This window comes from Trachemys scripta, chromosome 1, assembly GCF_013100865.1.
Source record: "Trachemys scripta elegans isolate TJP31775 chromosome 1, CAS_Tse_1.0, whole genome shotgun sequence".
Classification (NCBI taxonomy): Eukaryota; Metazoa; Chordata; order Testudines; family Emydidae; genus Trachemys; species Trachemys scripta.
In genome coordinates, this window is record NC_048298.1 from 195,268,167 (window position 1) to 195,285,485 (window position 17,319).

The window sequence follows — 17,319 nt, forward strand, 5'->3', positions numbered from 1 at the left end:
AACCTTGTGCTGTCTCTCTACTGAGATAAAACTGAGAAATGCTGAGATAAAACTGTCAACTAGAGACAACCATTCATAGCCAGAAAATCCTCTCTCACCTTTAAACATGTCTGACCATATCACCAGGTGGCACTGGCCCATTAAGAGGGCAGAGGCTAGTGCACTTGTGACTCATCAGCTCACTCCAAGTGGTCTTAAAAGAGAGCACCTGTGCCCTAGAAGGGAGGGAGTCCTGGTGGCCAGTCAGGGAAAGATCAGGTGAGAGCTGCCTGAGAGTGACAAGATTTTGGCAGGTGAGTGCTGCCAGAGTATGTGGGAGGTCCCTGCTGGAAGCTATAGGTGGTTCCTGAGAGAAGGCTGAAGGCAAGAGCGCACCAGGAGCAGTTTGCTGCTCCCCAAGCTTGACCTTCCCCAGCAGAGAGCCAGGGCTGGAGATGGCTGAAGGCTCGGAGCAGTAGAGGAAGAGGTCTGCTGGCTCTCTGAGCAGGAACCAGAGGGCTGGAGAGGCTAACAGAGAGATGGCTGCTCCCCTGGTGGAGATGCCCTCCCAGCAGAGGCGCTTTAGGGATTTCTGCTGGGAAGAGGGGGCTACACTCCAGCTGGAAGGGCTATGGTGACTGTCCTGGCAATAGGGCAGGAGGGGACTGAAGAACTACCTAGGTGTGGAAGAAGTTGCTGGAGTGAGGTACGTGCTATGTGAATTGTCTAGGTGAGGTAGGATTTTAAGGACATTACATGTGGGAAATGGACTCTGACTGGGACTCCTGTTATGGGTTATTTGAACTATATTATGGTAATAAATTGGCCCTAAGGGGAGTATTAGTGAGTCAAGAACACATGTGTGGAATTAGGGGGGACACTGATGGAGGACCTGATCCATTACTGTGGTTGTCCCATGCAGGGCTGTCATAAGACAGCCCATAATCAAAACAATCCGCCTAATAAAGAATGTTACTCTGAGCCCTAAAAATTATGGCATTAGATAGAAAGATAATTGTACCATCTACCATGATACCTTACACAAACACTAATATTAATCTTTACTCCTACAAAAGGACATAATATGACCCCATGTATCCTCTGGCACTGCAAACTTTTACAAGATACTCAGGGACATTTTTCTACTCAAAATGATGTTATTGGGTGTTTAATGAGTACCTCCAATGACCATGGTACAGGTGCTTGTTTAGGATGTACTTCATAATAATGTCTCCTGACACAATCAGGCAGATAGTGAAAATGGCATGGCTGCACTGCGGCTGGGAGAGAGCTCTCAGCCTGGTTAGAAAGACTCATGCTGGCAGGGCTTGAGTTAGCACAGTGGTTCTCAAACTTTTGTACTGGTGACCCCTTTCATATAGCAAGGCGCTGAGTGCGACCCCCATTTTATAAATTAAAAACACTTTTCTATATATTTAACACCATTATAAATGCTGGAGGCAAAGCGGGGTTTAGGGTGGAGGCTGACAGCTCGTGACCCCCCCATGTAATAACCTGGCAACCCCCTGAGGGGTCCTGACCCCCAGTTTGAAATCCCCTAAGCTAGCACATGGAAAAATAGGAGTGTAGATGTTGCAGCTCTGGCAGAGACTTGGGCTAGCTGCCCCAGCTCAGACCCAGGGGTCAGGTGAGCTTGAGAGCCCAAGCATCCACCCTAACTACAACATCCACGCTGCTATTTTTAGTGAGCTAGCTTGAGATGAGGTAGTGTGAGTCTGTTTGCTTGGACTGGGAGGCTCCCTCAGAGCTGCAGCATAGACATCATTTTACAAAGATTATTATGCTGCTTCCCATGGGGCCTTACCATCCAACTCTCATTTCTAGAGGCAGAGATGATTCCAATGAATTATGCATAGAGTTGCACACTTGTCCTTGCCAGGATCTTCCTGAATCATATGCTATACTGGCCAGCAAATGGGGTAGCATAACATGATTTATAACCTGTTTCTATGGTTATAAGTCAACCTCAGTTTGTTTGCAGCTCAGGAGATCCCTGTACAGGCACTGACCATTAATACTTGTTAGAAGTGGGTATAGACATGAACATGACTGAAAACACATTCATCATACATCAAACAGCTACCACAACAACATTCTACGTCCAGATCAACGTAATATTCTTCCACTAGCTCTCCTGAGGCACCACAGACCCTCGTCTCCCATATGTCTAGGTCTTCTCTTCCACCTCACTGTGTGGGGTTTTATTGGTATCATCTCTCATAACAGTAAGCCAGTAGTTGTTTTAAGACATCGCAAGCCACAATATTATTAGGGATTACAACAGTGATAAGAGAATGGAGTAGCAGGAGATGATGCACCAGGAAAGCAGGTCACTACATTGCGTGATTTTGCCAATTTATCATATTAGATGTACTTTTCTTCACCTACAGTACATTATTTTTACTGGACAATCAATCCCAGATATATTAGAGGCAAACAATAATTACTGTTCTAATGAGTTCAGGGTATTTGAAATCACTAGACAATATTCAAAAGGCCATTTCTTCCTGCCATGATCTATAATTTAAATAACTTTGCAGAGCTACTTTTGAGCACAAAACTTCACATACCATCAGGGCCGGCTCTAACTTTTTTGCCACCCCAGGCAAAAAAGAAGAGCGCTGCCCAAACCCCTGTCCCTGTCCCCCCCCCGAACGCTGCACTGGGTCGCCCAAACCTCTGCCCCACCCCTGAGCACCTTGCCGGGCTGCCCAAATCCCCAGAGTGCCGCGCCACGCCGGGTCAGCCAAACCCCTGTCCCCCCCCAGCGCCGGGCTGGCCAGCCCCACCCAAACCCCTGCCCCCGAGTGCCACGCTGCGCTGCCCAACCCCCCAGTGTGCCGCGCCGCTCCTCCTCCCCAGTGCCGCGCCGCCGAAGACCCTGCCCCCCCGCCGCCGAAACACCCCTCCCCCCCCCGTGCTGCCCAAAACCCCTCGAGCGCCACCCCGCTGAACAAAAAAACAAAAACCCAAACATTGGCCGCCTGTAGTGGGGCGACTGCCCCACTCCCTGAGAGTATGGGCTGCGGTAGGCCAGTTGGCCTGCGCAGACAGGGAGCCAATCAGGGAAGGCCTTAGAGGGAGCCAATCAGGACCCAGATTGGAGGGAGCCAATCAGAGCCAGGCTCAGGCCGAAGGGGAAGTGGCCCAGGGACGTGGACAGATGGAGGGAGAGAAGGAGGGCAGGACGGCTGCCACTAGAGGGTCCCTGGGTTGGGACCCAGAGTAGTGGGCGGGCCTGGGTCCCCTCCTTCCCCCTTGCCTTGCACCCGGCTGACGGAGCGGCCATCTGGAGCTGCACCAACCCCCTGCCAAGAGGGGAGTGACTTTGAGGGTGCAGTTGGCCATATCGGCCAGGACGCAGAGAAGCAGCTGATTGATTTCCCTCCACACCCTCGGAAGGGGGCGAGGATGGACTAAGGGGCACTGCTGGAGGGCAGTGGCTTGAAGAGGATGCCGCGAGCTTGGGGAGCAATGTGGGTCCAGACACACCAACCGAGGGCAAGACAACGGATGGGACACCACCAGGAGGGGGCACTCCATTGGACAGAGCTAATTCCCGAGACAACCTGTAGGAGGCGCCAGGTGGTGAATCCCAACCCCGTCACACCGCCCCTTCTAAGGTGCCGCCCCAAGCATGTGCTTGGTCAGCTGGTGTCTGGAGCCGGCCCTGCATACCATAAGGAAAGGGGGGCGGGGGGGAAAGCTTCCAAAACATGAAACTGCACAAATATAGTTTTTTGTTTTTTTTTAAATACTGTAAAAACTTAGATAAATGCTAACGCTTGTATAGTTGTGAATTCAGAAGACTTGACTGCTCATGTGAAATGTATATAGTGGAAATATAGCAAGAGTTACAATATTTCTTTGCTAGAAACCCAGATGGCTCAGATTAGTCACAGGCATGTTTGTTCTACTTAACTACCCATCCAGTTCTGGACTCCTGCAGTTTTTTGCCCAAAAGAAAATGAAAGTTTCTATTCTAGTAAACTCCTCCACTGCATTACACCTGTTGTGACCTAACAAATCAGCTTATCAAAACAGTGATTTCAAAACAACAATTAAGAACACAGTCTGAACCTGACAACCAAAATTACACTGCACAATATGAGCAGAATTATTGGACTAATCAACTAGCAATGTGACAAAATCGGTCCACTGAATACTCCACATTGTAAGGGTAACTTCAGACACATTGGTTGTATGACTCCCATTGAAGTCCACGAGAGATGTGTTTTATTCCAGTGAACCTCAGACATCTAGCTGAAATCTCACTGTAATGGGAGACTAAAGGGACAACAGCAAAAACACCACACTTAGACAGTGAGGGTCCATAACGCCGAATATCCTTGGCACGTTGTACGGCTTTATTCATGGTATCAAAAGCTCCACAGGTTTATTACAGGTCAGGTGCTGCTAGATTAATCATGCATGATCGTGTTGCTGTTGCCAGTCCATAACTGGGCAATGTCCCCTCCTGACAACAAGTCTGATCTTTAGGGCTCTGAGACGTGCAAGGACTTTGTCTCTGAGGTGGGCTATCTGACCAAAAAGTGCCAGCAATCTGTATTGCTGATAAAATCAAACCAATTTATGCCCAGTAGTCACTACTACCAATGCATATGAAATGCCTCCAGTCTCCTGATGTCTTGTTCAAGCAGCATTCCTATTTCAGATCCATATAAGAGGATCAGAAGTACACAGGTTTGATAAATCCGTACTTTTATATATAATTTCCTTTTTTTAACTCCGGACCCTATGCAGATCCTTCATAGCTGATGCTGCTAAATGATTCTCCTTAGGATGTCTGTCTGGCTGTACCTATTGGATAGATGAAATCACCCACTACTTCCACCATTTGTCTGGCAGCACAGATGTCTTCTATCACAACTTTTGTGCCAACACTCTGGATTTTTGTTCTTGGCCAAGAAACCGTTAACCCAAGGGCAGCTGCCATGTGCTTCTACTATGTCTTCAAGGTCGTTTGTGTCATCACTGAAGAGGACAATATCATCCGCATAATGCAGGTCAAGTAAATGAAATTGAACTGATACTTACACCAGTATTTGTGGGAATATGTTCAAGAAGCCAATCCTTTGCAGGGCAGAATAAGACTGGGGGAAGGATGCATCCCTACTTCACCCTGGATCTAGTGTAAAACTTGCCAGACAGACCTGTGTCCCTTTCCCCACGCCCCCCCAATCGCACCCGTGCCCCTGACATCTTGAATTCATCTTATGAGGGATGTCGGGAACAGAACATAGTTTCACTTGAGTGTTATTGGTCAATGTCTGTATGCAATGGCAACTGGTCCTCTAGCAACACCTAAGTTAAATATAACGAAGAGATCTTGTGGCACCTTAGAAACTTCCAAAGTTAGGAAAAATGGGCCACTCTCTTACCACTTCAAAAGTTATTTTTCCTCCCTTGGTATCCTGCTGTTAATTGTTTTATCTCATTAGACTGACCTCACGCTTGGTAAAGCAACCCCCATCCTTTCATGGAATTATACCTGCTCCTGTATTTTTCACTTCATGCATCTGATGAAGTGGGCTGTAGCCCACAAAAGCTTATGCCCAAATAAATTTGATAGTCTCTAAGGTGCCACAAGGACTCCTCGTTGTTTTTGCTGATACAGACTAACACGGCTATCACTCTGAAATAAGTTAATTGTTGATTTTTATTGAAGATAGGGAGAAGATGATTATAAATGTAAAGTAAACTCTGCAACATAATTTTGCAGTAAGCAAGGAGACAGATGGCTGATCCTGTCTGCACTGTAGAAACATGTTAAGAAAAAAACAAATAAAAACACTTTGCAAGTTAGGGTTATATTGTTTCAAGAAAAGCTGGATTTAAAAATTAAGGACACTAATGTGAAGGTATAGTTATATATTTAGAAAGACCAGATCTCATCATAAAGATAAGAACAACAAAAGGCCCTAATGGATTTTGAAATCCTGGTTCTGAATTTTTTAAACTACAGTACAGCTAATAAATAAAAACATACTAATTTGGTTTAAGATTTTTTTTTTTTCAGATGAGGTTTCACTTTATTAAAGCTCTGTTTAAGCGAGGGTACAAAGAAATGTCCACAAGAAGATTAATTTGTGAATTTATAGGGTAATTAAAAATTTTAAAGAGAGACTAGTGCTTAAAAGGAATGAAACAGAGTATTCAATGGAAAGAAAAACAAGTAAAATGAACATGGATAATCTTACTGATAACTGACTGAGAAACCTGAGTATAATTCCAAGGTCCTGACCCCTCTGTGTTTAGTATAGAAAGCTTTGGATTAGATTGAGTACATGAGGTGGCGTTGTTTTGAATATTTAGAAAATACAGTGTGTAGAATGCAACTATAATGTAGAAAATTAGTTCAGGTCCAGCATGTGGCAGAGGTTGGCTATCTCTGTGTGTGGGAGCTTAAAATCCTCACAGGGGCACTAATACTTAATAACTAATAGCCTAATCATCCTTCTGAGATCAGTGTGTAGCGGGGACCATGCATGCCAGTGCAGGAGTCCCTATCTGCATGGTTCCAGAGAGCTGGAACACACTGAACAGGGGGATGGGAAGTGTGTGGAGAGGCACAGGTCCTTTGCAGAGATGTCTCTGGTCTCCACCTTATCACTGAGAATCAGCAGGGCTTTGAGGCACGACTGCTTGCTGCTTCTGAGGAGTGAGGGAACAAAAACTCACCTGCTATACAGAAGAATTTGGAAGATTAATTCACTGAAGAGATCCTCCCAGACTTGTTTTAATAGATTTTAAAGACAGAAGGGACTATTGTGAACATCTAGTCTGACCTCCTGTATGGCCATAGGACTTCCCTGAATTAATTCCTGTTTGAAATGGAGCATGTCTTTTGTAAAAACAACCAATCTCGATTTTAAAAATTTACAGCGATAGAGAATTAAATTGTTCCATGATTAGTTACCCTAGCCATAACAAATGTGCACCTTAGTTTGAGTGTGAATTTGCCTAGCTTCAACTTCCAGCCATTGGAGCATGTTAATCTTTGTCTATTAGACAAAAGAGCCTCCTATTATCAAATTTCTGTTCTCCGTGAGGTATTTATAGATTGTGATCAAATCATCCCTTAATGTTATCTTTCACACTAAATAGATAGATTTAAGGAATTCAGTCACTATAAGGTATGATTGCCTAGCATTTAAATCATCCTTCTGGCTCATCTGTGAATCCTCTCCAATTTGTCAACGTCCTTCTTGAATTGTGGACACCAGAACTGGACGCTATTCCAGCAACAGTTGCACCAGTACCCGCATCTACTCAATATTCCCATGTTTATTTATCCAAGGACTGCATTGGCCCTTTTGGCCACAGCATCCCAAAGGGAGCTCATGTTCTTGCCTCTGGAGTTCCTCCCTGTGGATTTCTCTGTAAGAGTGGGAAACTGGGCCCAGAGTTTAGTTGCTGGTGCAATTTTTTTAGTCCTCATGACTGGCAATGAGAGAGTGAGACATTAGAATAATCATTGGAGAGAAGACCATCTAACATGCTGAGAATTAAGAAGAATGCCAAAGTGGAAGTGCTTCTGATTCCAGTTCAAGAGAAATAATTTAGCAATGAACTAATAATAGATGGCAATGGCTTGTCTAAAAAAAGAGCTATCCTTCAAGACATGGGTATAAAGTGGAAGATGTGGCTTTGGTAGTTGCTAAGCAGCAGCACCAGTATGCTAAAAATGAAAGGTCTCACACTGTGAAAGCATTAGACATAACTGAGGGGTGAAAACTGTTTTTCTGTGGGAACTTTGTGAGGCAGAGGGAGAAGAGGAGTTTATTTTGTTAATTGGATGCAAATGTATTGTTTCGTTAGACGCATAGCTCTACCCCAATACATTTTTATTCAGGACAATTTCAGCTTGGTAGTGGCGGCAGGCAGCAATTTCTCTGTCACTACTGCTGTTTGTTCTGCATCTTTAAACTTTACTCCTGAAATTCAAAGCCAAGACTGAGATCACCAAGACTCTAGTGGGAGGGTGGGAAATGAAAATGCCATTACATAGCAATGAGAGCCCTGAGAGCTCTCTTCTGGCCATTGCTCACAGAACAAGAATAGTATCTCTGGATTGAAAAATTAAATATGGCTCTATCTCCGGGATTGGCAACCTTTGGCAGGGAAACACACTGGCGGGCCGGGCCGGTTTGTTTACCTGCAGCATCGGCAGGTTCGGCGGATCGCAGCTCCCACTGACTGCGGTTCACCGCTCCAGCCAATGGGGGCTGCGGGAAGTGGCGGCCAGCACATCCCTCGGCCCGCACCACTTCCTGCAGCCTCATTGGCCTGGAGCAGTGAACTGTGGCCAGTGGGAGCTGTGATCGGCCAAATCTGCGGACGTGGCAAACTTACCCTGGCAGGCCGTGTGCCAAAGGTTGCCAATCCCTGCTCCATCTGAAGCTTTTCAATTTCCATTTGGCCTGCTTTCTCCCACTCTGGCTTGTCCATAAACTAGCATTCCCTTCTGCAGCACTCAGAGTTATTTTAGGCTTTTGTTATTCCTAACATTATCCTTTTTTAAATCTCCATGTCTCTCCTCACCTATGGCCTATCACATACAGCACTCCCCAGCTCCCTCTCATATGATAGAGAGATGAGAAGGTAGGAAGAGCTGAAGGCTGCTAGAGAGAGGACCAGCTAGGAAGCCTTCTGAAAGCAGCACTCTCACTATCTTCCCCTGTTGCCCAGCCAGTGCTGCCAACTTTTTTGGCATTGCTGTTCACTTCCTGGGCCTCCTGTGGTTGCAGCCTCCCTCTCTTGATGGAGACACCTCTGGTGGAGTCTCTGCTGGCAGAAGCTGGCATAGACCCTGGGTCAATGGAGCATTTATTTTGAAACTAGTTGAAGGCAAAGGGTGGCAGTGCCAGGAACCTCTGCTAGTGGGTGAAAGCATGATCCCATGGCAGACAGCACATCTCAGGAAACTTCTCCCAATGTGATTGTGGGGCTACTCTGGCGGGAAACATATGAAAAAGAGATAAAAATAATAGGAACTTGGAAACAGCAATGACTGGGGCCAGTAAGCAGAAAGGGGGTACACGTGTGTGTATATACTATCCCTGACAAAGGAAGAACTGAAATCCTAAACCCCAGCAAAAAAAATTATTCTCACAACACCAAACCAGCCAAGGCCCCATGTACTCCTTTCTGATTACTGGCCACAGCCACAATAGTTTCCAGTTTCCTACTACTTCTATCTCTTTTACCTAGGTTTTCCTCCAAATTAGCTCCAGAGTCACATTTGGGGAAGTTTCCTGCGATGTGGTACCTGCCATCACCAACTGCAGAGGGATTCTGGCACTGCCATATAGATAGTGTGACAGACCCAGACCAGTGGGGTATAGGAGTCTGGTAGAGGACAAATATACTGGTCACTGGATGAGTAGTTTTCTGTTCCCTGAGTGACCAGAGAAGGGGCTGCACTAGAGTAATCAGGAATCTGCTAGAACCAGTTAAGGCAGACAGGCTAATTAGGACACCTGGAGCCAATTAAGAAGAAGCTGCTAGAATCAATTAAGGCAGGCTAATCAGGGCACCTGGGTTTTAAAAGGAGCTCACTTCAGTTTGTGGTGTGAGTGTGAGGAGCAGGGAGTAAGAGGTGCAAGGAGCTGAGAGGGTATGCTGCTGGAGGACTGAGGAGCACAAGCATTATCAGACACCAGGAGGAAAGTCCTGTGGTGAGAATAAGGAAGGTGTTTGGAGGAGGCCATGGGGAAGTAGCCCAGGGAGTTGTAGCTGTTACAGGAGGCACTATAGACAGCTGCAGTCCACAGGGCCCTGGGCTGGAATCCAGAGTAGAGGGCGGGCCTGGGTTCCTCCCAATTGACCTGGACTGTGGGTTCTTCCAGAGGGGAAGGTCTCTGGGCTGTTCCCCAACCCACACGGTGAATCTCTGAGGCAAGAAAATCCGCCAATAAGTGCAGGACCCACCAAGATAGAGGAGGAACTTTGTCACAATAGTTATAACAAACTGGTGGAAATTTTAAATATCCAAATTATGGAAATGAGGGGGAAATGAGTCTGCTGATGAAAAACTGAATGATTCAGCATGTAACATATTTGCATTTACTTACCAATCCATCCATTTCATTTTGTAGGCTGTCTTGTTGAATCTGGTCTAATGTAACTGGGATCTAACTAATATTAAAAATAGTTTATCATTTATATTACAGTAGTGCTTATAGACTCAACTGAGATTTGGGCCCATTGTTCTGGGCACTCTACAAACACGTAATATGAGACAGTCCCTGGCCTGAAGAGCTAGCACTCAAAATAGACAGACAAATAGAGAGGAGAAACAGCTTTTGTAATCTGGAAAGTTACACACTTCTATTTGAGCATAAGGTTTCGTGGGTGAATGTCCACTTCATCAGATGCAAGTAATGGAAATTTCCAGAGGCAGGTATAAATCAGTATGGAGATAACGAGATTAGCTCAATCAGGGAGGGTGAGGTGCTCTGCTAGCAGTTGAGGTGTGAACACCAAGGGAGGAGAAACTGCTTCTGTAGTTGGATAGCCATTCACAGTCTTTGTTTAATCCTGATCTGATGGTGTCAAATTTGCAAATGAACTGGAGCTCAGCAGTTTCTCTTTGGAGTCTGGTCCTGAAGTTTTTTTGCTGTAAGATGGCTACCTTTACATGATGTAAAGGTGTGAGTGCAAATGAACTGGAGCTCACACTCACACCTTTACATCATGTAAAGGTAGCCATCTTACAGCAAAAAAACTTCAGGACCAGACTCCAAAGAGAAACTGCTGGAACGGGACACCCTTGTACCAGGGCAGAAGGCTGTAAGGGCCAAGGATTATCATTGATTAGGCTTTATTTGTGGCTAGACTGTAAAGGGCCCTGCATGTCCATCCCAGCTAGTGTTTTCCCCAGGAATGGAAATTGGGGGGGGGGGTGTTCGAATGTATGGGGGGGTGTCAGGGCCAATGAGGGGTGCGATTGTAAGGTGTGATAGACCCAGACCAGTTGGGAACAGCAGAGTAGCAGAAGGGAGATATACTGGCCACTGGATAAGTAGTTTTCTGTTCCCTGAGTGACCAGAGCAGGGGCTGCTCCAGGCTAATAGACCACCTGACTCCAATTAACCTGCTAAGAGTCAGGTGAGGCAGTTAAGCACCTGACTCTAATTAAGGCCCCTCTGACGCTATAAAAGGGCTCACTCCAGTCAAGCCAGGAGGAGCCAGAGGAGAAGTGTGTGTGTGAGGAACTGGGAGCAAGAGGTGTGCAAGAAGCTGAGAGTGAGTAGGCGTACTGCTGGAGGACGGAGAAGTACAAGCGTTATCAGACATCAGGAGGAAGGTCCGATGGTGAGGACAAAGAAGGTGTTTGGAGGAGGCCATGGGGAAGTAGCCCAGGGAGTTGTAGGTGTCGTGCAACTGTACCAGGAGGCACTCTAAACAGCTGCAGTCCACAGGGCCCTGGGCTGGAACCCGGAGTAGAGGCCGGGCCCGGGTTCCCCCCATACCTCCCAACTCCTGATCAAACACAGGAGGAATTGACCTGGACTATAGCTTCTACCAGAGGGGAAGGTCTCTGGACTGTTTTCTGACCCACAGGGTCAATCTGTGAAGGGAGCAAATCCACCAATAAGGGCAGGACCCACCAAGGTAGAGGAGGAACTTTGTCACAACTGGTGTCAGGAGTGAGATTTGGGGTGCACAGCGTGGCGGAAGAAGGAGGGTGATTTTATAAAAAAAAAAAAAAAAAAAGGAGAGGGTTTATTTATTTTTTCACCACAATGGATGACGTCGTGCGGGCACTGATACAAGCTACGGTGGCCCAGCAGGAGGCTACCTGTGTCCAGGCAGCCACCCAACAGGAGGCAGTGCGGCTGCAGCAAGAGACTAATCGCCTGCTGATGGACCAGGCTGCTCAAGACCGAGCTATGTTGCGAGAACTGGTAAGCCAGGTAAAGACCCTTACAGAGCTGAATCATGGCCATGATGGGATGCGGCTCATATGGGCCAGCCATTGGCTGCAGAAAATGACACGGGAGGATGATGTAGAGGCATACCTTCTGGCCTTTGAGAGGACAGCCCTACAAGAGGCCTGGCCTCGAGATCAGTGGTCTGGCATCCTTGCCCCATTCCTGTGTGGGGAGGCCCAGAAGGCCTACTATGATCTGCCTGAAGAGGCTGCAGCAGACTACCCCCAGCTGAAAGCAGAGATCCTGGCCAGATCTGGGGCAACGACTGCAGTGCGGGCCCAGCAGTATCACGAGTGGAGGTACCAGGAAAACAAAACCCTGCGGTCCCAACTGTATGACCTCATCCATCTTGCACGAAAGTGGTTGCAAACTGAATCCCGGAATCCGGAAGAGATACTAGAGGTTCTGGTCATTGATCAATACATGAGGGGACTACCACCAGACCTTCGGGCCTGGGTAAGCCAGAACGAACCCTGCACCTACGACCAAGAGGGCCCAGGTGGAAAAAGAGAGGGGCTGAAGACCCACTAGAGGCCACAAAGAGTCGGAGCACTGAGGGAGAAGAGGATTGGGATGTTAGACTGCCCAAACCAAGAGACCTGGGAATACCTAGGGCTCCATACAGATGTTATGCCTGTGGGGAGTGGGGACACATAGCTGCACAGTGTCCCAATGCTGAGGAGCCCATGCAGTGTAACCTGGGGAACTGGGCAGACCCCTGCTCCCTAATCCACCTTGTGGGGGTCTCACTAATCCCACATATGTATACCAGACCAGTGAAACTAAATGGGGTAGAGACCATAGCACTAGTTGATTCGGGGAGTGCTATCACGCTTGTCTCGGGGAAGCTCGTGAGGCATAGTCATCTGCTGTGGGCTAAGCATACGGGGATAACCTGTGTCCGTGGGACAGTTGGTTATTACCCCACCATCCCCGTAAAAATTGAGATTCAGGTGAACACTACTGAGGTAGCAGCAGGTGTAGTCCCTAAACTCCCATACCCAGTGCTCATAGGGAGGGACTTCCCAGGGTTTGGAGACTTACTCCCGGTAAGGGGATTGGAGAAAGGGGGAAACCCTGAAGTTAGTGAGGCATCCACCGTAGACTGTCAACCCCCAGTCTTCTCTGAAATATCCCCAGATTTGTTCTCCACTCCCAGACAGGGTAGAAAGACAAAAAGGGAAAGGAGGGCAGCTAAGGCCTTGGGAACCCGAATACTGACCCAAAGCCAGAAGGTCGCTCTCATAGGTAGGCGGACCCGAGCAGCTGAAAAGGAGGTCACCCAGGAGGGAGAAGCACCCGAGTCTGACCCTCATCCTAACACTTCTGAACCAGTAGAGGCAACAGAGACTGGCCCCCTAGATCTCAGGCAGATTAGCCCCGGGAGAGGAAATTTTGGATGGGACCAGGCAGAAAACCCAAGGTACGACAACATTAGGAAGGAGGTGACTGAAATAGATGGGGTCCCCGTGGAAGGGAAAACCCAGGGACCAGGACCCTACTTCATAATGAAGAAGGATCTCCTATACCAGGTTGCACCAGTTCAGGGGCAGAAGGTACAGCAGATCCTAGTACCTCAAAAACACCAGAATGCTGTATTAAGTCTTGCCCATAGTCATCTTTTGGGGGGGTATTTGGGGATAGAGAAGACACTGGCCAGGGTCCTATGACGGTTCTTCTGGCCCGGAGTACATGAAGAAGTGTGAAGGTACTGTGCGTCCTGCCTGGAGTGTCAGCTGCACAGTCCCCGTCCCCACTTGAGGGCACCTTTAGTACCCCTTCCCATCAGAGAGGTCCCCTTCGAGTGAATAGCCATGGACCTAGTGGGACCTCTGGAGAAGACGGCTTGGGGTCACCAATATATACTTGTCATTCTGGATTATGCTACTTGCTACCCAGAAGCTGTCCCCCTGCGAAACACGGCCTCTAAAATGATAGCTAAGGAGTTGGTGGGGATCTTTGCCTGAGTGGGGCTACCAAAGGAGATATTAACAGACCAAGGAACCCCATTTATGTCGAAGCTAATGAAGGACCTCTGTACGCTGCTCCATATACATACCCTGAGAACTTCAATCTATCATCCGCAGACTGATGGGTTGGTAGAAAGGTTTAACCGAACCTTCAAGGCTATGATAAGGAAGGTGGTAAGTCGGGATGGGAAGGACTGGGACACCCTACTAACTTACCTTATGTTCGCTATCTGGGAGGTACCTCAGATCTCAACTGGATTCTCTCCCTTTGAGCTGTTATATGGGCGCAACCCCCGAGGCATCCTGGACATAGCCAAGGAAATTTGGGAGGAGGAAGCCAGTGAGGGGAAGAACATAATAGAGTATGTCCTACAGATGAGGGACCTGATAGCCCGGGTCACTCCCATAGTGAGGGAGCACCTAGAAAAGGCCCAAGAGGCCCAGCAAACCTACTACAATCATCAAGCCAAGGTTCGTCAGTTTCAACCCGGTGACCGAGTAATGGTACTGGTACCCACGGCCGAAAGTAAGCTATTGGCCCAGTGGCAAGGGCCCTACGAAATAGTTGAACCCGTAGGGGAAGTAAATTACAAGGTGCGACAACCGGGACGTCGAAAACTAGAACAGCTATATCATGTCAACCTTCTGAAACCCTGGCATACCCGAGAAGCTTGCACAGTAGTTTGGGAAGACCTACACCCAGGGAACAAAAACCCTGGACAGGTGAGGGTGTCTCCCAATCTAACGACAGCCCAGAAGAAAGAGGTAACTGAGATGATAGCCCAATATCAAGACGTATTCTCAACAAAGCCGGGTCGCACAACTGGGACATATCATCACATCGTCACGAACCCTGGGGCCAGAGTAACATTGAGGCCCTACCGGGTGCCAGCAGCCAAAAGGGAGGAAATAAAAGCAGAAGTCAGGAAAATGCTGGAGATGGGAATCATTGAAGAATCTCACAGTCAGTGGTAAAGCCCAATAGTGTTGGTGCCCAAACCTGATGGCACCACGAGGTTCTGAATGACTTCCGGCGACTAAATAAGATATCCCAGTTTGATGCCTGCCCTATATCCCGCATAGACGAATTAGTAGACCGTCTGGGGAATGCCCGGTACTTAATGACCCTAGACTTGACAAAGGGGTACTGGCAGATTCCCCTAGCTGAAGATGCAAAGGAGAAGACTGTGTTCTGTACACCAGAGGGTCTTTTCCAGTATACGGTCCTTCCTTTTGGACTACATGGGGCCCCAGCTACCTTTCAGCGCCTCGTGGACAAGTTATTACTCCCCCATGCCAGCTATGCTGCGGCCTACTTGGATGACATGGTGATTCATACCCCAGACTGGGAAACCCACTTGAAGAAGGTGGGGGCGGTCCTTGATACCTTCAGGCGAGCTGGCCTTAAGGCAAACCCTGTTAAGTGTGCTGCGAGGTTCACAGAGGCCAAATATCTTGGCTATGTGGTAGGAAAAGGTCTGGTGAAACCTCAACTGAACAAGTTAGAGGCCATCCAAAATTGGCCACGACCAAGTAGTAAGAAGCAGGTCCAAGCATTCCTAAGGGTTGTGGAGTATTACTGGCATTTCATTCCCCATTTTGCCACAAGGGCAAGTCCCCTAACTGACTTAGTGAAGGCCCCTGGTCTGGATCCAGTCAGATGGTCCGATGCAGCAAAGAGGGCATTTGCAGACCTACGGACTGCCCTCTGCAGTAACCCCGTATTGATAGCCCCGGATTTCACCAAGGAATTCATCCTTCAGACAGATGCATCCGAGGTGGGGCTAGGGGCTGTCCTGTCGCATATGGCTGGGGAAGAAGAACACCCAATTCTCTACCTCAGCAGGAAACTCCTTCCAAGGGAACAAAAATACACAGTGGTAGAGAGAGAATGCCTCGCCGTAAAATGGGCCATGGAAACGCTGCGTTACTACCTGCTGGGGCGCAGATTTGTCCTCGTGACTGACCATGCCCCTCTTCAATGGATGCAATGGAACAAGGAAAAGAACATAAGGGTAACCAGGTGGTTCTTATCCCTCCAACCTTTCCAGTTCCGCATAAAGCACAGAGCAGGGAGTCACCATGGCAACGCTGATGGCTTATCACATGTACACTGCCTGGCGTCCCAAGCTGCCCAACCCCTTGGTATTGAGCACGGGGGAGGGATATGTGATAAACCCAGACCAGTTGGGAACAGCAGAGTAGCAGAAGGGAGATATACTGGCCACTGGATAAGTAGTTTTCTGTTCCCTGAGTGACCAGAGCAGGGGCTGCTCCAGGCTAATAGACCACCTGACTCCAATTAACCTGCTAAGAGTCAGGTGAGGCAGTTAAGCACCTGACTCTAATTAAGGCCCCTCTGATGCTATAAAAGGGCTCACTCCAGTCAAGCCAGGGGGAGCCAGAGGAGAGGTAGTGTGTGTGAGGAACTGGGAGCAAGAGGTGTGCAAGAAGCTGAGAGTGAGTAGGCGTACTGCTGGAGGACGGAGAAGTACAAGCGTTATCAGACATCAGGAGGAAGGTCCGATGGTGAGGACAAAGAAGGTGTTGGGAGGGGGAAGTAGCCCAGGGAGTTGTAGGTGTCATGCAACTGTACCAGGAGGCACTCTAAACAGCTGCAGTCCACAGGGCCCTGGGCTGGAACCCGGAGTAGAGGGCGGGCCTGGGTTCCCCCCATACCTCCCAACTCCTGATCAAACACAGCAGGAATTGACCTGGACTATAGCTTCTATCAGAGGGGAAGGTCTCTGGACTGTTTTCTGACCCACAGGGTCAATCTGTGAAGGGAGCAAATCCACCAATAAGCACAGGACCCACCAAGGTAGAGGAGGAACTTTGTCACAAAGGGTGAAGTTGGGCTGTATGGCACCATAGTAAAAACTGAAAAAATGTTTCATGACCATTTTATTAGATTTAACTCATGTTTTAAAATCATCACACAAATTAAAGTTGGCTACTCAAGCCTTCTATGAAGCACTACATATCCATCCTTCTTGGTTTCTTGTTATAATTTTGCACAACTCTGCTAATAAACTTCTTGAATGCAATGCGTTCATCTTTGGTGGCTTCTCATGTGTCCGGTACTTCCATTCCTTCAATTAATATGCTCATTAGTTCATTCACATGATCAGGCAGAAAGTGACTTCTTTCCGAACAGAAAATTCTATTCAATGATGTAAAAGAACGCTCAACTGTAGCTGTTGTGACTGGGAGTAGCATGAGATGAATTCCTACTTCTTCCATCCTGGGAAACATAGCACAAAGATCAGGTCAAGCCACTAGTGATGATAAAAAAGAAGTTGAAGTCAAATCTTCATTAATTTGTCATATGATATTCCACCCTATGTTCAAATTCTCTATTCTGTCCTGAGCACACAGCAGCCCCATTG